General features: G+C 33.4%; 1 long non-coding RNA gene across 1 annotated transcript; it reads left to right on the top strand.

The window, feature by feature from the left end:
• The first annotated feature begins 17,686 nt into the window (after positions 1 to 17,686).
• LOC136810189 (uncharacterized) lies at positions 17,687 to 22,261 on the top strand. The gene is made up of 2 exons (XR_010847072.1): positions 17,687 to 17,867; positions 21,072 to 22,261. It is a non-coding gene; the product is annotated as an uncharacterized lncRNA (long non-coding RNA).

Raw genomic sequence — 22,261 nt, 5'->3', positions numbered from 1 at the left:
TATGAATAATTTGAAGCCACTGAAGTTGAGCCCAGTGCGTTGCGCACGTTCGACTATGGTTTAATCAACCATATCTTTCAGAGTGTAATATGAAGTTTCAAAATGTTTCATTCGGCAAGTGTCCGATGAAATATTCGCTTTCATTTGAGATTTGATAGCGTCTCGTTAAAATCCATTTACTCAATAAAAACGAGTATTGGTTGGTTGTTTTGGTCTTTCATGCACTTTCATTAAATTCTTATTGTTAAACTCTAGTATATATCACGGTAGTTTAACAGTTTATTTGAGTCTTTTTACTAATTATAATTAAGTCTAAATATAAATATCTGAAGGGTACAACCCTCTAAAATTACATCCAAATTAATTTGAAATATTTCATTTCATTAGTTATGAAGATTCCAAAACTTGTCTGAAATCTCGAAAGTCAGATATTAAAATTTTGATTAGTAAGGGAATGTGAATAGGAAAAAATGGTGGTAACGCTTCCTTGACAAAACAGGTGTACTTGTTTGAAAGTTCATTATAAATTGTGTGCATTGCTTTCGTTCCTGATGAAGAAGGGAGTCGTTTGTTTGCCATTACACTACCTCCTAGATCTGGCGTAGGGTCGATCGTTCGGTAAATAATTCTTATGGGTTTATCTAAATGCATCGTTGGAAGCCAACAGTTTGAGTGTCCAAGAAAAGAGATATTCTTGTGAAAGCAGTTTCATTCTTCTTTCTCAGAAAGCAATAAGAAATTTTCGGTCAAATGTTTTGATTAGGGTCGGTCGGGAGACGAATGCTTAATGCCTTTTTATCCTTGTTCGCACCTTTCAATTATTAAAGATTTTACTCCCTTTTTTCAGGGAGATCAAGTGATAAAAATTTCAACATGAAAGTTGTATTGTTTTTCGTTCTTGCAAGTTTGTCATTGGTTTATGGAGCGAGATACAGATTCAATCATGATATCTGTCATTTGAACACCCTAATCACCAAGGTAAAGCTTCTAAACCTTACAAAGTTTGAAATCTGTCGGATCGAAATTCGTTTTGAGAATTTTTTTTTAAGAATACTTCAAGGAGCATGTTTTTTTTCGCATTCAACATATGTTTAGATTGGCATCAGTTCGAAAAAATTCGAAAAAATTCGAAAAAAAGAGAAAGCTAAAAACTCATTTCATCGATATGCCTTAAAGAAAAAATTTAGATAATCTTTCTTGTTTTGTTTTTTGTTGCAGAATAACTTGAAGAGATATCAGGGTGGTTCAGTATCCGATTTGGAGGTTGAGATGACCAAGTTTTGCAGAGTGCCCTCCGTCTTCTGTCGTCTCGACCGATACATCCTTGGCGATAGAGATGTTAAAGCGTGCTGCGTGCATGCTAAACGTTTTTGTGTAGGGCAAAGTCGAGCAAGAGGCAATGCTTGCGGAAGTTACTGTCAATGTTGGAAGAAAGAATGCGACGGACATTTTTAATTGATGCCCTAATTTGTATTTGCATGATTTTTAGAAGTCTTCAATTCCTTTTTATTTTATTTTTTATAGTTTAAACATTTGTTTAACAATCTTTGTCAAGTTAAGTCACAATTCTGTGTAACTTTGATTCTCTTGAACCATAAATTGACGAATATTTTGAAAATCTGAAAATGAAGACACAAAGTGAAGAAGAAAGCTAATATAATATTTTAGCAAAAAAGATTTTTTTTATTTTTGAATCTTTGCTGATTTTAAATATGTATTTAGATTTTTCAGTTAGATAAGAAATTACAGTCCCTTGCTATAGGTCCCTATGCTATTGCTATATCTTAACCCTTTTATTACTTATTACACACCCTTCTCACAGGCCTACTGGGACCCCTTCTAACTGGAAAAATCGGCCCAAATATCGTCCCCGGTGGAAAATTATCATACAATAAACCAACCAATAAACCAAAATAAACCAATCCTCACTGCAAAATAATGTGCTATTTTTCCCATCCCCACTACATTTTCTGACTTAAAAACAAAAGAATTGAAACCCTCAGCCATAAAAAAATATGTAAATATTAATCCCCATAAACATTCATTTCGTTATTTTTATACACTGGCTGAAAAAACCCTACCGGGTCTGTTAGAAGGGGGTGTCTTCTTTGGAATCCTTTGGGAAGGCTTTAACGGGCTTTAACTTTTGATCTGAAAGAGCTAAGATTAGCTTGAAACATATGAAATCAGTGAGATTCTAATAGCGCTCCGTTTCGACTTCGTCATAATTTATGCGAAGTAATATTTAGCGCAATGCTTTGCGGGTAAAACGCAATGCATTGTAGGCGAAGTCGGACAAAAATCAAAACAGCGATGTTTTGTAGCACCTTTTTTACTCTGAAATCCACTGTATTCGCCCGCCATCTTGGGTTGTTTGTCTGACTTGCGATCCCACAATCCTTTGCGTGTAAAAATCAAAACATTACGTAATCTTAAGAAGTGCTATTTTTAGATTCGGCGCGGAACCCTTTCGGAAAGTATGAATTGAAAATCTCATGATCTAGAAGAAAAGATTTTCGCTCCTGAAGGTTTAGAAATTTCTTCCCTCAAAAGCAGAAGTTAGGAATGGATACGGGCCATTTCGGGGGAACAAACTTTACCAGGGGGGGCAAACAGTGGCGGAGACACAAAGGAGATTTTAAGGGGCCCCAGAGGGGGAGTAGCGATAGGAGACCACGAGGGGGGCCTACAGAGACATGAGCGAGGAGAAGGAGAGTGAGCGAAAAACAAGAAAAAAGCGCAAGGAAGGTTAATTGGACGGGCATGGCAAGGAAGGGCAAGGGCAGGGTAAAGGCAGGGCAGGGCAGTTTAAGGGCGGGGGATTTCATGGGCAGGGCAGTTTCAAGGGCAGGGCAAGGGCAGGGCAGGGCAGGGAAAGGCAGGGTCAAGGGCAGGGCAAGGGCAGGGGAAGGGGAGGGGTTAACTTCAGGGCAAGGGCAGGGGAAGGGCAGGCAAGGGCATTGCAAAGGGCAGGGCAAGGTCAGGGCAAGGGCAGGGGAAAGGCAGGGCAAGGGAAGGGGAAGGGCAGTGGAAAGGCAGGGCAAGGGCAGGGGAAGGGCAGGGCAAGTGCAGGGTCAAGGGAATTTCAATTTCAGGGCCAGGGCAGGTGGAAATTCAGGTTCAAGGGCAGGGGAATTTCATTTTAATTTCGGGCAATTTCATTTCAATTTCATTTCAATGGCATGGGAATTTCAGGTTAAATTCAGTTCAAGGCAAGGGCAAGGGGAAGGGCGGGCAATTTCATTTCAAGGCATTTCAAGTTCATTTCAATTTCAATTTCAATTTCAATTTCATTTTCATTTCAATTTCATTTCAATTTCATTTCAATTTCATTTCATTTTAATTTCATTTTAATTTCATTTCATTTCAATTTCATTTTAATTTCATTTCATTTCAATTTCATTTTCATTTTATTTCATTTTCATTTCAATTTAATTTCAATTTCATTTTAATTTCATTTCATTTTTATTTCAATTTCATTTCATTTTAATTTCATTTCAATTTCATTTTAATTTCATTTCAATTTCATTTTAATTTCAAATTAAATTCAAAATGAATTGAAAAAAAAATCACTTCATGGCCGAGAAGGACAATAAGGGCAAAGACGTGGACGAGAAGGACATTAAATGGCCGAGAAGGACATTAATCTTTTTTATTTCAATCTCAAATTAAATTCAAAATGAATTGAAAAAACGACCACTTCATGGCCGAGAAGGACAATAAGGGCAAAGACGTGGACGAGAAGGACATTAAATGGCCGAGAAGGACATTAATCTTTTTTATTTCAATCTCAAATTAAATTCAAAACGAATTGCAAAAAAAATCGCTTCATGGCCGAGAAGGACAATAAGGGCAAAGACGTGGACGAGAAGGACATTAATCTTTTTTATTTCAATCTCAAATTAAATTCAAAATTAATTGAAAAAAAATCACTTCATGGCCGAGAAGGACAATAAGGGCAAAGACGTGGACGAGAAGGACATTAAATGGCCGAGAAGGACATTAATCTTTTTTATTTCAATCTCAAATTAAATTCAAAATGAATTGAAAAAACGACCACTTCATGGCCGAGAAGGACAATAAGGGCAAAGACGTGGACGAGAAGGACATTAAATGGCCGAGAAGGACATTAATCTTTTTTATTTCAATCTCAAATTAAATTCAAAATGAATTGCAAAAAAAATCGCTTCATGGCCGAGAAGGACAATAAGGGCAAAGACGTGGACGAGAAGGACATTAATCTTTTTTATTTCAATCTCAAATTAAATTCAAAATTAATTGAAAAAAATCACTTCATGGCCGAGAAGGACAATAAGGGCAAAGACGTGGACGAGAAGGACATTAACTTTTTTACCGGGGGGGGGGGGTACTAGGGTTGGTGAATGAGGGGTATGTGCGGACGGGACCTCCGAAAACCAACCCTTAGAGAGACCAAATTTTAGTGAAAAAGTGACCCTTAGGAGAGACTTTTTCGAAAAAAGTTCTCTGATTTTCAAAAATTTCCTACCCTTAGTGGGACTTTTTTGTAATTTTTTCTCTCAAAATCAAACTTTTTTTCTAAAAATTGTGATTTTTCCCACCCTTAGAGGGACTTTGATGAAAGGTGAAAAACCCGACCCTTACCGTCCGCACCTACCCAGCACCTATTTTTGCCTAAGTACCCCCCCCCCTGGCTTTTTTATTTATATTTCAATTCAAATTAAATTCGAAATGAATTAAAAAAAATCATTGAGGAACCAGACCACTCACATACCGATTTTTCTCATGATTAACGTCATTCCGACGCTGAGTCCATGACTCCACTATGTACTCCACTCCCTCCCCCTAAACGTATTTTTGTAAGAGCATCAAAATCTTTTGAAACCTTCGGAACGCCGCTTTTAGGTTAAAATTGAAAAAATCTTGGCCCTTTTTACGCCGGCCCTTTTAACGCCGGCCCTTATTACGCCACGAGCCCAAAAATAACGCCAATAAGGCCCGGTGTAAAAAGGGCCGATAAGGTAGTTTATTCTTATATTAAAAAAGAAACGTTTAGCGGCGTAGTAGTGTCAGCCACCAAAAATCGATGAAATCGCTTTTTCTTTTATTCACATATTTACAATGAAAAACTTGAGTCCACAGCTGCGGGAGTAATGACTTTGACACTTTACTTCATCAAAGTCAAAAACAGAGAATTTTTCTAGAGGTGTGTGTAAATCCCCAAAGGAGAGAGTGTGAGGTGCGAAAAATGCAGCTCAATCTCAACCGGCTCGCAACCGTTTATTTACATGACTAATAGACCTTTTCATTAATTACATAACTAACATCACATTTGCGCGCAAAAAAAATCGATGGGTTTTGATTGGTTTTTGAGGAAACATTACGTTATGGTGGAGAAATCTTTGGTCTGTAATTTAGAATAGGTAAAAAGTCAAACAATTTGGATCAGATTCAGATTATAAAAGGTCTTTCTTGACATCGAGTTTAAAATAACATAAAGTACCTTTTAAAGTTTTTCTCATAACCATAGAATTATCTGACTATCCCTCTAAGATTTTCTGTTTAGCTTCAGGAAAATGCATTAAGATTTCTAGGCGAGACTTATATTAAGAGCAAAGTCCTTCTGAAGAGGAAACAGAACGCTTTTAATGCTTTGATTAAACTTAAATTTTTCCTAGTTCTGTTAGATCAGTTAAAAATACTATTTCAACCAGACTCTATTCACCAGAGCGATTAACTCTAGCATCAGAGTCACTAGGACCATCGAATCCATTAGACTCACTAGAACAGTCGACTCCACCATCAGCTGAACTATCAACTCCATTAGACTTGCAGAAGCACCAGTAACAACATCCGACTCAAAATGGGCTCATTTCAAGTCTAGATGATAATTAATTTATAGTCCTCTTCCCAGAAATCTAACATTTTTCTCGTCCACGTCTTTCCCTTATTGTCCTTCGCGCCCATGATGTGATTTTTTTTGCAATTTATTTTGAATTTAATTTGAGATTGAAATAAAAAATGTTAATGTCCTTCTCGGCCATTTAATGTCCTTCTCGTCCACGCCTTTGCCCTTATTGTCCTTCTCGGCCATGAAGTGATTTTTTTTTCAATTCATTTTGAATTTAATTTGAAATTAAAATGAAATTGAAATGAAATGAAATTGAAATGAAATTAAAATTAAATTAAAATGAAATTGAAATGAAATTGAAATGAAATTGAAATGAAATTGAAATGAAATTGAAATGAAATTGAAATGAAATTAAATTGAAATAAAAATGAAATGAAATTAAAATGAAATTGAAATTAAATTGAAATGAAAATGAAATGAAATTAAAATGAAATTGAAATGAAATTAAAATGAAATAAAATTAAAACTAAATTGAAATTGAAATGAAATGAAATTAAAATTAAATTGAAATGAAATTAAAATGAAATTGAAATGAAATTAAATTGAAATTGAAATGAATTTAAAATGAAATTGAAATGAAATTGAAATGAAATTGAAATAAAATTGAAATGAAATTAAAATGAAATTGAAATGAATTTAAAATGAAATTGAAATTAAATTGTAATGAAATTGAAATGAAATTGAAATGAATTTAAAATGAAATTAAAATGAAATTGAAATGAATTTAAAATGAAATTAAAATTAATTTAAAATGAAATTAAAATGAAATTGAAATGAATTTAAAATGAAATTGAAATGAATTCAAAATGAAATTAAAATGAAATTGAAATGAAATTGAAATGAAATTGAAATGAAATTGAAATGAAATTGAAATGAAATTAAAATGAAATTGAAATGAATTTAAAATGAAATTAAAATGAACTTGAAATGAATTTAAAATGAAATTAAAATGAAATTGAAATGAAATTGAAATGAAATTGAAATGAAATTGAAATGAAATTGAAATGAAATTGAAATGAAATTGAAATGAAATTGAAATGAAAATGAAAATGAAATGAAATGAAAATCAAAATGAAATTAAATTAAAATGAAACGAAATTGAAATGAATTAAAATGAAAGTAAAATTAAATTTAATTGAGCTTTTTTATTGATTTTCGATCAGCTAATTCATTATATCGCTAATGTCTCTGTAGGCCACCATAGACCACTTTTAAGGCTCCATCATGTTTGGGGCCGACGGGTCAGGAAACTCTTTGGACTTTATACCCTCCAGATTGGCTAAAACTGCCTCTCCGAAAGTCAATTTTCGGCAAAAGCCAAGTAGAAATCGCGTGCATATTAGTACATTTTCAAATCATAAGACTACATAGTTAGGCCTAGTTAGTGCGTTAGTGGCTCAACGTAAAAGTGGTAAAAAAAGGGAATAGATTAAGCAAATAAATCAAATAAGTAAATATACAGACAACGTTGACGAAATTTACACCTTTTTCAAAAAAACACCATAATCTGAAAAAGCTTTTGGACCCTCCGGTGGCTACGGCACTGAAAGTAACGCATACGTTTACAATTTTCTAGAACTTGTACTCATTAAGTTTTGTCACAATTTACGTTTCACTTTATTTTTCTAAAATAGAGACAGGTTTTCATTACAGAATTGATAAATTGATTGATTGATATCTGAATAAATGTAAATCGAAAAATAATGTTCACCACAAACTCAATAACGAATTTTCCTTTGAAAAATAAGTAAGACCGAAGTCATAGTAAAATAGAGACAATCCATCACTTTCATGTTTCATCATTTAAAAATTTTACACTAAATTGTTGCTGGAGATTGAATAAAAGTGAATACTGTTTACAGGCGAATACTGATTGAAATCTTATAGCGCTCATTTAATATAAGGGAATATATAGTTTTTATTTTGTCATGCTTCTTGCGGATCAAAATATCTTTTGGGAAGAACTTGGCAGAATTAAACGTTATTATGGTGGTTTAGTAATATAAATATTAGTGACGATTTCTTTCCGATTTTGCTGTTTATACATTTTGGGGGTAGCTTTCCATCAAGAATTATCAGTTTTAATGCTCTACGCAAAATAGAGCGCGAACAGCTTATGATTAAAGTGACGTCATCAGCCTAAAGATGAAGAGAAAATTCTCAGTAAACTAAATTAGAAATTTCTCCACTTGACATCGGCGGTACTCAACTTAACACACAATTGTCCCATTAAAGTATTTTTTTCACAACATGCAAATTAAAAACTGGCTAGTGTAATCTCAGCAGTCATTATTCAGTGAAGTTGCGTCTGATTGGAGGTCTAATGGTTGTGGTTTCTTAGTTATGTGTGCTCTCTATGGAGAGAGATCGAAAGAGAATTGGAATGCTAAATGATAGTAAGGTTAATTGCTTTGGTACTTGGTATTTATCGGTGGTTTAATGTAACTTTTAAATGTCACTTGTTTATCAATCATAACACCACTATGACAAACACTTTGATAAATAAACTTGTAATAAACTCTTCTTCTTTATCCGCCCATCCTGTCTCATAAAAAGTTGCTGATGAGACAAGACTCCAGAAAACCATAGGTACCTCTATCTCTCAATATAATGCGCTATGAATAACCTTCTCTTTACAAATGGTATTAATAAGAGTTCTATATTACTATCAATGCCTGGACAGCCCTCTAACTGTGTTAAGTGATCTCTAATTAAGAAATAGATCTTACCTCTTCAAAAAGCAATGCACCTCCCATTTTCGTTCGTTCCAATTCATAGGGAGATAGTTTGAATTCATTGAATAGAAGTGGAGGCCCTTACGGAAACTAAATGCTCTTATTCCATTGAAAACGAATATTGAATGCATTAAAAGAGAATTAAATTCTAGGTTCAAAACTTTGATGAATTTCTAATTCATTGGGAATCAAAATGTATTTAAATTCTAGACTTTAAATACATAGAAAATGTATAATAAAAGATTACGCTGAACTTGAGCAAAGAAAATACAATTCAAATGTTGTTTCAATCAAATGCATTTTCCATTAACTTTTTTAAACGTAGTAAAATTATATTTTTAATGTGAACCACGGATTCACTAAAATAAAATGTAATTCAGATGCTCTTCACAAATAAAATAAAAATTTTTTTATTTTCGATTGTTAAAACGCATTGAAACTAAATTTTTCTATATGGTCATGAATTTGACAAAATAAAATACAGTTCAAATAGTTTTACAAATAAAATGCATTTTTTATTCGATTTTTTAAACGCATTGAAACTAAATTTTTCGATATGGTCATGAATTTGACAAAATAAAATGCAGTTCAAATACTTTTACAAAGAAAATGCACTTTCCATTCGATATTTAAACGCATTGAAACTAAATTTTTCGATATGGTCACGAATTCGATAAAACAAAATGCAGTTCAAATAGTTTTACAAATAAAATGCACTTTCCATTCCATGCTGTTTTAATTTTTTTGCTGAAATTCATTTTTTTCTACTTTTCTAAAACCAAAAAATTAGTAAAGATAAATTAATAAAGATTAACACCACAGTAGTCACGAGACTAAATGCAACCTAATAAACTTTAAGTAAACTATAACCAGTCTATTCGATATTCAGAAAAGAGATATCTAGAATAATTTTCTTTTAGTGTCATGCATTTTCTGGTACAGCGATTACCAAAAGAGTCCATTTTCACCTATTTGAATTCATTGCAGAATGGATATTTTTCGCAAGCTTTCAAATGAAATATTACCAAAATTCTTGAAACTTCTTAATTGGAATTTCATGTTCTTTCTCGTAACATTATATTTCAAGCTAACCTTTTCCGTGGTGAAGTGAAAGACCCAGCGGTTTTGTAATCTTAAAACCATATGTACCACAGATGAATGTGGCTATCGCTAAATCGCACCTTTACAATGAAGATCGTAATCGTCAAAAATAAGGCACGTTGATGACTGTACAGTATTTTGCTATCAATTTCAAATCTTTAATTCATGTTTATCATTTTTTGTTAAATCTCTTCCTTGAATAATTCTCTCAGCTGTTCACAAGCTAGAGGAAACAGTCCCTAATCACAGACTCGGTGGGACCCCTACCCAGTGAAAAAAGCCGCCAAAAATGGTCCCGGTGATAAAAATACCCTGAAATTTCATCCCCATTGAAAAGCTATAATAGCTCTCATTGCCGCTGAGAAAAAAACACTGAGACACTGAGGAAATCCTCACTGGATTTTTGAGCTGTAAACATTACAATTTGAAATCCCCACTTAGTTAAATAACAAACGGTTTTCCAATCCCATTTGCATAGCTCATTTTGTCTTCACTGGCTAAATAACTTTAACAGGGTCACTGAGACACGGGTGTCAGGAAATGGATCTGAAAATAATATATAATGTTATATGTCATTGAATATGCTATTTTTCATGAGTGAAAAATTACAGTTCATTGTGGTAGGTTTCAAAATTTAAATGATGTCAGAAAATAGATAAGTACTTTTCAGGAGTTCTGTCTTTTTGAGAGCATGACCAGTGCACGAGTTTTAAAAAGATCAAATACAGCTTTTTGTGCACAATGCAGGGCGGGTCGGGAAATCATTTAAAATTTTGAAATTTTAGTGACCCAGCCGCCCTCAGGATTAATAGCGAAACTTTTTTTCTCTGAACCAGATAAGCTTTCGATAAGTTTTTTATCGGACAAAAAGTGAATATTTGTCTAACAACAATTTAGAAGCTCTACGCGCAAGATAACAGAATATGTTAGCTTTTAGTTGCAAGTAGGATGAATTCTTCCGCAAATTATGAACAAAAGTTTTTTTATGTTATTATTATCACATATCATAGTATTTCACCATAATGGCGCAACTTTATTTCTGATTCTAATCATAAGTTTTTTGTCTGACAAAAAAAATGAAAATCTACGTAGGGTCTAATTTTCTGTCTTACTTGTAAAAACGAGACTAGCACAGTATTTCCATGGATTTGTAAGTTGAGTTAGTTAACAATAATAAGGACAGAAATTTTGTTTTTATCACAAAGAAAATATCATTTTTGATGTTTGATTTATTCTTCAATGCAGAAGAAACTTAACCAAAATTGTAAAAATTTGTGACAATTTTTTTACGTTCAAAATTCTTAGATACGTTTAAAATACATTTACTTTTTTCGAATAATTTGGGTAAATTGCTCTGCTCCATTGATAATTGTAGCAAATTAGTTAGCTAAATTGTTTTGTGTATTGGCGGTTTAGTTTGATTAAATTACGAGCAATTAGAACACAAAAGATTTGAGAAAATTGATGTTTAAAAGTTTTATTTTGACAAGCCAAGTTGTCAGTTGTGTCAGTCACAGTTTAGAAATGATGTTAAGGAAGAGTCTCTTCTTGGCTTAAATTTAACAACTCCAATGTTATTTCTAACTTTCAGGTAAAACCATAATATACCGACGGAATACTGACACACAATTGAAGGATGATTAAAATCACGATACCAAACAAAAGACGAAGACGCCATCTTATTTTAAATTTTTAAATTTTTAATCTTTTATTAGAATTTTCGTTGTAAATTTTAACTTTAACTTCTGTTTATTCTCCTAAATAAAAAATTCCATTTGCAACTCAAACGATTAGACTTGTATCCTGTATCTCAAAACGCAGTTAATCTGAGTGAATATTAGCCAATAACCCATCGAATACAGCTCAACAATGTATACCCCTTGCAAGCATCGATAAACCTCGGAAAATAATCAGAAAATGCCCCGATAAAATCCCTATAAGGACCCGAATACTGGTAGTGGTATTCTTACAAAGAAAAGAAAAATAATGCATTACAAAATCTCAATTCTTATGAAAAATCTTTCCTATAAGAAATATTTCGGATATTGAAAAGGCATTTTAAATTTGGATTTTCAATTCATTTGAAATCTTGTCCGCTATTTAAAGTGCATTTTAATTTTGACGCCGTTCATTAAAAATGTATTTATAATTTTCCTCAATTCTCTTTTTCATGTTAAAAATGTATTTGTAATTGTGAAGTATCAAAAAATTATAAAATTGTTCAAAAAAGTAAATGCATTTTAAATGAAATCCTAATGAATTATATATCCTATTTTTTCAAAAATGTTATTTCAATGCAATTAAAGTGCATACTGTATGCTATTCCATGATGCATTTTATTTACAAAGTTTTTACTCTAGCAATGCGATTTAAATTCGTTTAACATTTTTGTCCAGGTCCAGTTTTCACTACATTTAAATTGCAATTAAACTCAAATTTCAATGAAAAATTCGATGCATTTAAAACGCGTGGAAGTTCCGTAAGGGGGAGGTTTAAAGAATTTTGGGCTGGAAAGAATTGATCTGTTTAATTTGTTCATAATTATTTTGAAAGTTTGATGTTATTGTATTGTCTTTTTGACGAGACTTGGTGTATCGCTTGGTCCCAAAAGCTATTTTAGTGTTTTGATCTATTGGATAGATTTGTTGTTGCTGTGTTACTCTGTATAGACCAAGGAAGCGGAGTTTAGAGTAGACTAGAGTCTACCTCTGGCTGAACTTTGCTTTTTGATAAATTTTTATGATGCTGAGTCCAGTGAAGTAGACTAGAAGCAATTAACGAGCTTGCCATTTTGAAAGAAACCCACAAAAATTTATAAACAGCCACAAAACTACTCTTACGTTCCAAATAAACGGGGGTTCGAATAAACGGGGGGGGGGGGAGGTTGGAAATTGTACTTCTGAAAACCCAAACATAAGGTAAATATAGGCTAAAATCAGGCTATTTAAAGCAAAATACGGGGCCTTCTCTTTGATAGCTGAAAATATTCTGAAAATATCCTATCGTCTACACAAGATCACTAAAAAAGGAAATAGTTTAGGAAAAGCGTGATAAATTCGGGTGGAGTAAGCAGTGGCCGCCATTTTTTTCCCGTAAACCGCCCTTACGCCCTAACTCTTTTCCGCGTTTACTACTGACCTCTAAACGGACGATAGCATCGTCTAAAAATATTCTTTAAAATTTATAAACGGGGGGGGGGGATTGGAAAATTTTTCGGGAATTCACAAGCGGGGGGGGGGGGCGTTTATTTGGAACCTTTAAAAATTTAAAAAATTTTAAAAATATTAATAAGAATGGGAAGCAAACATCAATAACAGATTTGAAATCCCTTATTTTCAAATAATAATTTGCTTCATCCTGTTTTTACCTTCCAAAAACAACAAAAATCTGGCGGACTGTTTTATAGTGTTGTTGTTTTTGTATTTCGTTGTTTTGCTAATGCGAATTTTAAACATCATTCATAATCCTTCTAATAAACACCGATCCGTAATTCGAGAAAAGCATGGCACCTTCAAAAAAAAAAGTTTAAGAAAGTCCCATCGAAAATAGTTCAATATATATATGCATTTTCGGAAATCATAAATATTAAGTAATTTTAAGTTTTGGCATTATGAAATGATCAACTGACATGATATCGGTATATTGATCATTAGACATTAATTATTTGCATTTATCTTAAGCTTTTTATCTTTTTTCATTAAGTAGGTTTTTATCGTGATATCATACAATGTCTAGTTTTGTGTTGAAGGCGGTGCAATTCGTCTAAGTAGGTGGTTTGGAATGTAATCATGCTTAATGAAAGTAGTTAGGTTATAGTCACGGTGGCCAGTACTACTCTTCTACTAAGAGATACAACCCTTAATATTCTGGAACGGTTATACAAAAAAGGGGAATACTCAGTAGTATGTTTTGACGCTCTTGACATCATTTTGCTATCTCGTAATGTCCCATTTCCGTTTTTAATGCTAATATGGAGCCAGCTTCGATTAGTTATTTGTGTTTTCTGCAGACTTGTCAGCCTCTCAGCGGGCTCATTATAAATAAGTATTATGTAAGTGTTGAGACGAGAAGATGGTATTTTTACGCCAAGGAGGGAAGATAACTCCTTGGAAGAGCATAGTAATAAATGCTAGATTTGCTTTATTTAAGACAAAGTAGGTATGGTAAGAAAACTGAAACACATCTTCCCCCGGGGGTGGGGGGGGCACTCGATTTCTAAACAACGGCATGTGCCGTCCAAAGAATGGCTTTGAAAAGGCAACCTTACAGTGCATATTATCGAACGTTTCTGACCCTTACAGGGTAGTTTGATTTCATATCTTATTTTGCTGAAGCCACCTGGAAATGAACCTGAGAAGCAGTCCCAAAACACACTCTTACAGTGTACCCAGACCCTTGTAGTGCACTCTATCAAAAGTACACCCTTACAGTGCATTTAAGGTGTCAAAAAAACCTACCCTTAAGGCGATACGTGCCGTGGGCCATATGAGTGCACCCCAGGCATACACTTCAAACGATTGTAACAATATACAAACCAATACTACCACTCAACAATCATTTCATCATATACTTGACCTAGAGCACTGCCTAACACGCATTGATAAATTATTCTTCAGTCCTTCAGTGTAGGAAGATCAACAACAACTTAGTTTGTTATTGTTAATAAAGACATACAAGATATATAAGCGCTGTGGTACAGGATATGCTTTTCTCAACCTGAAGAGTAAGCACCGGTAATCCTCTTGTAATTAGAACTCGTTATCGATCCAAATTCATTTCGTTCTTCTTTTCTATATATCCAAAAGTTGGTTGTATGCTATGTCGGTAGCTTTGGATAGATTGAATGTTTTTTTCGCTGACGAATCATATACCAGTAATTTATAATGGCATTAAATTTTACATTTTACAAAATGAAATTTTTGCTTTTGCAAAATTTGAGCTTATTTAGCTCCTGAATCAAAACTTTATCAAGATAACAAGGGTAATTCTTTTTTGATAAACCCGGAAGGATTTTTGTACTTTCACAACGCCCTTAGCTCAATGATTTTGATGAGCTGGAATGCATAGTTGATCCTTGAGTGATCTGATGTAATATTTGCTGATTTTGCACGTACTAAAATGACCAAAAGTATTTTGCTGTTATTAAGTGGACGGCTTCTGAGGTTGTTTATCTCCAATTTGGTTTGAGACCTCGAAGGGATTTTTTTATTAAACCTGTAGTCTCAGAACCAAACTTACTTCGACCTTTGCTCCTCCTACATATTCAGGAATGTGGCGTCTTGTAATAGTTCGGTGTTATTTTGCTGGTATAAAAGATGTTTACATTCATGATCACTCGACACACCTTTCTTAATTCAATCATAGTATAAGAAAGCCGCGGCTGGAATGATAACATCTGAATTTCTGTTGTTCTATCGTATTTGATGACTATTTGTTGATCAAGAAATAAGTAATGTAGCATCTTTAATGGTAAATTTTATTGATTTGTCGTTATTACTTACTTCTCAGTGCGTTTTAGACATTAATGATATGCCCTTGATGATGCACTTGCATTATAAAAATCATTGTGCATGAAAGATCAACAATAAGAAATCTAAACAAGCACAAAATGGCTGGGCTGAAAGAACTCAAAAATTAATAAAGTGCCTCGAAATGCCTTCACAATATTTCAGTGAAATCTTTTTAGAAATCAATGAAATAGTACATCAAGATAATTCTGTGAAAATTTCAAGCCAGCACCTTCAAAATTTATCATTCAAACTGACAGGAAAGTTGCCATCTTGAATATAGTTCTTATAACTTTAATTTTGGCGAAAAACTATCGTTTCCACAAAAAATACCCCTAAAATATGTCCAAAATCAGTTCAAGTGTTCTATTGGGTACGGATTCAAAGATATATAGCAATAAAAAAACCTTTTGTGAAGGAAATAAGAGAAAAATTTCAAAAACTATCTACCAATAATAAACTGAGCATATTGATGTTTTTATAGAGCTCGGAGACAGAGATGGAACAGCAATTAACTGAAAAGACAATGCGGTACATATTCCAGCCGCGGCTTTCTTATACTATGATTCAATGATGACAAACTGCTCGAGACGGACTTGTGCTTTTTAATTTAAGAATATTTCGTTGTGTGTGATTTGCTTCTCGGAGTCTTTTGCTTTGATCAATTTGAAGATTATACTGCACAAACCACAATGTCTCCAATTGAAATGTGGTATCATTTGAGTACAGTAGCTTGCACATTTCTATTTGCGAGTGTCAATGATTGGGCTCTTCTAGAAAGAATTTGAATATGGGGGGGGTGGAGGATATAGATTTTTTGGAAAATTACCCCCCGGATAACGGATCTCACCCCCGGACAAGCATCAGTTGACCCCCCAAACATTTAAAATCACCCCTAATCAGAGCAAGTTTGTGAAAGTCATATCTATTTTCTGCAAACCTTTTTTTTGCTACTTTAAACAGTCTGTATCGTTTTTTGCTCTTTTTGTTTTACTGAGTGACTTCTGTTTGGAACTTGTTAAGCCATTCGTTTTAATCAAACTTATTTAGCCTGATTTAGCAGCGTCTTTCACATCAGTCAGTTGTCAATAAAATAAAATAAACCACAGATTTTAAAGGGGAAAATCGGAAATATTTCGGAAATTTTATTCAAATTCTTAGGGTTTGTGGGGCCTGCAAAGCATCTGATGAAACTATTCTAGCTTGAAAAATATTCCTCTTAGTTTCGTCAGTTTTTTCATAAATTGATAACACTATCCGTTACGTAATTATTTTAGTATATAAAATGGGTCAATTATCTTTGCCTTATCCAAACAAGTATTGGGTTACACAATATTTCCCTGATCGTTACCGAAATATTACTACATCACCACCACTTAGTTTTATCTTTTCGTATCAACTATCAGAGGCCAAATGGCTAAACTATCAAAAGAAGAATGTATGAAATGTCTAGAAATCGATTTTCCTGTTGTGGGACACATGATGTATGCATTTTGATCGATAATAGCATTAATCATTCTTTTATTATCCTTTACGATAACAGAACGCCTATGTATTGTTTGCGAAAGTATTTATAAGCTACATTTTTAAGCTGCACGCGAAGATTACATAGATAAGAACGATCGCTTAATCTAATCGGGATGATAAGGCATCGTTTTGGCAAGTCGATTAATGGAATCTTTTTCAGTGGTTTTTCGTGATAATTAATGATTCGTCGATTGAAGAAACGACCTTTATGATTGAAGTTAAGAAAGTGCCACAACCTTTTGAAGCGAGGTTCGCACGCAATCTGCCAAAGGGCTGATTCGAGGAAAATTGGGCACAAATCTGTAAAAATATCGCAAAATTGTTTCGGTTTTCAACTATTTTTTCAGAGATTCTTTGAAGCATCTTCGGAGACACCCGTGTCAGGTGAACCGGAAATGGTTGACGAAACGGTCAGTAGCGTTGTGGGTCGACCAAAATTGGGGAAAACTGGGGATAAGCAATTTTCGAAAGTTTGGGTTTTGTGCCCCCCCCCCCCTTTAAATTAAAAGTTACAAATAGTTGCCCACCCCAAGGCAGTCGGGCCTTTACGTCAGCATTATAATTGATTTTGCAACTAGCTTCAAAATGTTTAACAGGTTGATGTTGACAATCTTTTTCGAATCTAAATTAAGATGTCATGCACTATCATTGCGAAAAATGGAGCTTGGTGTATTTGTCCTTAGACTTTTCATCACAAAGCACCGACAATAGAGAATGCCAATTGAAGTAAATCAAATTAGAATGTTGTTTGAAAGGAAGAAATCATTAATAGATGTATATTCAGTACTTGCATGTCAATTAGTACAGAGGACACAGGAGAAGCAATGTTTAATACAATTTTCTACCAATTAACATAATAGCTCATGGTAATTGCGACATTTATCGGTTGTCGTCGTACATTTTCTTTTTTGCATCTCTTATTGTTTAGAAAAATCTAAATCTGTAAACAGTAAGCGAGTTACTCTCAGCAAGAAACACACAATTTTTTAAATTGTTGAAAATATGGGTTGGACCGTGAAATGATGATTGGATTGAAATGGTGCTTGACTTTTTTATTGTTAATACAGACGACCATTGTGGTTTTCCTTCAATCAACACTTTTCACAGGTAAGAAGAATGTTTCTTAGCAGGCAATTTTAGGCAAAATTGGGTACGGGGACGTACCGCTGGTCAAGGTCTTTTTTTAGGCTCTGAAAATATCTGACAGGGTACCAAATTTAGTAATTTCCAAGATGTGTATCTGACAGGGTCGCTATCTTTAGTCATTTTAACCACTTTTCAGGGTGAAAATGGGAAGATTTTTTAGATTTTTCTTTCTGACAGGGTCCCAAATTTATCAAATAATTCATATCTAACAGGGTCCTTTTCGAACTCCAGCGGTACGTCCCCGTCAGCCGTCAAGGTCGTGTTCATACTACACATACGCGTTTTAAAGAATGCGTGCTCAGGGGTTTCTCTAACACCTCTATTACCCTTACTATTTTCCCTCCAACCTTTTCGACCAGTGGATGACCATCTGCCTTAAGTGTATATATTTTCGCGGGTACTATTTTCGAGAAACGTGTTTCACGAGTACTAAATTTCACGATTGCGACCTTCTGGAGGTTTTTCGCGTGTATTAAATTTCGCGAATAACTAAATTCTGGATATTTTTAAAGAGGATCAAAACAAGAAAAAGACTGATTTCGCTTGAAACTCAACGTAATAGGTGCAAAAATAGTGTCAAAATTAGAATACAGTATATGGCCCCCAAAACGGAGACGGCCCCCAAAACGGAGGTTTTCATTAAAATGAAGATTCTGACTTGTAGATTTATCAGAATTAAACGATTTTTTTTTATTTTGAAAGAATGATGGTTATACTAAAAAATGAGCATGTTTTTGATGGTTTGAGACAGATTCAAAATAACATATTTGCGTCTAAAGGAAATATTTTAACACCAAAATTAGATAAAAATTGCATATAACTCACTCTAGCTCCTTGGATATTGAAAATAAGCTATGAAAACGGGGTATAGGAAACTTTCTACACCTAATGCCGTTCAGAAAATGCAAATACATCTGTGACTTTAGAGGCTGGGTAAAAGATATAGCATCTTGAAGGTCAACCAGTATTTTGGAGCCCTAGAATCAGCATTGACAAAACCGAAAATTCTAATCATGAGAAAAAGCAAAAAATCTTGGAATTCTATTCCTATCACCTTGAGTTAATAGTTTATAACAAAAAATTAACATTATATATAAAATTTTTCGCTGAATCAGCAAAAACGGCAAATTCTGTCATTTTTTTGCAAAATATAGGAGAAAAATATCTTTAAAGCTTAATATTTTCAGTTTCAGTTAAGCTTTTTTTCTAAAATTTTCACAGGTTATTCCATACATGAATGGAACTATTTTGAAAAGAGATTTGTTTTCAAAAACTTAATTAAGACGTTGTTAAATCAAAATTGTCATTTTGAAAATTTCTAATTTTTGAGTTTGGACTTTGCAATATCGAAAATCTTGAAATATTTTATAAAAATCATAAATTTTACATCCATCGGGTCGTAAATTTAAGGGAAAACACAAATATGTTCATAGTTTTTCCCCCTATTACCACTGGGCTTAATAATTTGATTTTAACTACACCTCCGTTTTGGGGGCCCCAAACCTGCATTTTGACAACCAGGGGTATACTGTAAAAATTTTATCAAATAAATTTATGCCCAAAACCCTCTAAATCATATTTCAAAACTATGGTCAAAATTTTGTATTCATATCTTAAAGATATCTCGAGAAATCGCTAAAATTTCAAACCTCCGTTTTGGGGGCCATTAGAAAAAAGCTACCTATCTTTAAGCGATTGAAAAATATTGTTTAAATTGAAAATTTTGAAAAAGAACTTCCAGGAAATAAAGTAGAGATGGTAAAGGTTTTCATGCAGCAAAAATTTTTGTAAAATCTCTTTTCCTCTAGATTTGAGAGAAATTTCAAATTTGATCGCCGCTTTGGGGGCCACATACTGTAAATAGTGTGTTATAAAAAAAAAAATTTTCGCGTGATATTTAATTTCGCGATTTTGTATTTTTGAGAAATTTAAAGAGTACTAATTTTCTCGGAAAAAAAGATTAAGGGGTTTTGGATTACTTTAGGGAATTTTTGAATTGCTTAAGAGATTTCTGGGAGTTTTTGGAAAAATTGACAACATTTTTTTGAGTGGTTTACTCTTTTTTGGGGATGTTTCATAAAAATTGCGAAAATTGTAATTTGTATTTCGAAAAACTTCCATGTTATTTTAATGATCTTAACATAAGGGTTTTCGGAATCCACCTCTCGCTCTATATACACATTTTTTATAAGAACATCTAAAATTGTAGAAACCTTCGGATGTTCTTAACTTTTTGAGTTTGAAGCCTAAAATTGTTTTGAACATATTCTCATTTTCACCATTTTGTGAATAATTTTGTCCATCTTCTTAAGGAATCGGGTGTTTTAGAGTCCGCAAAGTTTTAAGATGTTCTCAACTTGTTCTTAATATTTTGGTCATCGAAGCCTTTTGTTCTTATATAGTTTTTTCTTATAAAAAAGGTAGTTAGGTTTTTCATTCAAAAAATTAGCAAATAAAAACTAATAAAATATTGTTGATTAAACTTATTTTAATAAATAAGGATTAAGAATAATTGTATTTCGAAAGGCAAACCATGTTATTTTTTTCATGGGGATAAACTTCCGGCTAAAATCACTAAGTAGGGAATTATCCGTAAGGTAGACGCAGAGAAATTTATAGATGTATGTGTCTTTAATTGAATGAACTTTGATTTTATAAAGAAACCCGTGCTATGAAAATCCCTTTTGGAACCCACACAAATTTTGGATTAATTGAACTTAATCCTATAATAATCTCGTAATGTAATTGAAAGGAGGTATTAATTTTCCTTCCAAAGAATACGAAAGTAAATATCACGGGACTCATGTTGAGAGTTATAGTCTAAATACCGCCTGATGTCTATAATACCCATTCATGAATTACGTAAACTAAAGCCCTTGTGAAAGTAAGCATTGATTACCATATTACTTCGATCGAATAAACGCCCAGGGCGTTTTTTTAATTTTTTCAATTTTAGGAGGGGCGTTTATTCGAGGGGGTATTTAGAAAAAGGGGGCGTTTATTTGAAGTAATACGAAGTATCTTAATAACGTTTTGACGTCGATAAATGCCACACTGTCTTCATCATTGCGAATAACTGTTTTTTGTGGTAGTATAGTGGCCTTCCTACAGTAGTGTTCAGAATGCTATCAAAGTGACGTAATCTTTTCCTTTATTTTTCTTCAGATGGATATGCATTTCCAAACGATTCGGACCTCAGAGAGTTATGTTCGGAAAAGTTCAAAGCAAAGATTATCGGGAAGGCTCGACTGTGTATGATTCTCTTACGAATGAAACCTACTTCTGATACAAGGTCCAATAAAAAGAAAGCTAATGAGGTTAAAAGTCATGTGAAAGTTGTGAAAATTGATGAATCCCCAGCCGCAATTAAAGAACATCCTACATCCACAACCTCGCATCCAAAACTAGAAACGATAAACACAACGTTAAGCACTTCTCTTTCATCAAAGGAACCAAGTTTTGCGACTGGATTGAAATCTTCTTTATCTACAACGAGACGAACTTCAACCACAAATGTTCAAACAGTAAGGCAGTTCACAACACACACTACAACCCCAGAAACCTCCACCCCATCTTCAGATGCTCAGATAACAACTCTAAATTTGGAAGAAAATGACAAAAAACATAAGCAGCCATTTACCACTCAAAAAACCAACACACAAACGCCTTTGATATCGAGTTCAAATAAATTTTTTCAACACACTTCAAAAAGTGCAACATTTTCAACCTCAGACAGACCAACAAATTACCGTACCAGGAAAATTTTATCAGATACTCTGTCATCCGCACCTGCTGACCTAAAAGAAAGAAAGGGTGACAATCAACGGATTGATCGTGCATTACCCGATTTGCGAACAGACGAATCCATCAGTACATCGTCATCAGCGTCAATGACATTATCTCTCCCCATCATAATTATCGTACTATCTTCGTCCTTATTAACTTGTTGCTGATATCTGTGAACTGAGGTCATCTACATTAGTAGATAAAAAATGATAAAAAGATTGACAAAATATTTCATACGAACTAAAAATTATAAGAATCAAATGCTTGGATAGCATTACTTGGAAATCTGTCTTTATTTTGGAAAGATTTATATAGTTTAAGTATTCGACCGTGAGGCTCCAATATGATTATCTTCTTCAATCAGAATGGCTTTGTTTTGAGAACAGTGTGAAATTGTACTTCGTGGTTTCTTTATACAGCGTGTATACTATATTTTAATTTTTTTTGTTTTGAAAATCTGAAGAATCTCTATATCTATATTTTCCGCTGTTAATATATTGTATTTAAGAAATATTACCCAACATCCAAAGAGAAGTATCTATATTTTGAATAACCACCCTTGACATAAA

Source organism: Clytia hemisphaerica, unplaced genomic scaffold (genome assembly GCF_902728285.1).
Source record: "Clytia hemisphaerica strain Z4C2 unplaced genomic scaffold, Clytia hemisphaerica genome assembly, whole genome shotgun sequence".
In the NCBI taxonomy this organism is placed as follows: Eukaryota; Metazoa; Cnidaria; class Hydrozoa; order Leptothecata; family Clytiidae; genus Clytia; species Clytia hemisphaerica.
This window is presented reverse-complemented; position numbering and strand designations above follow the sequence as displayed.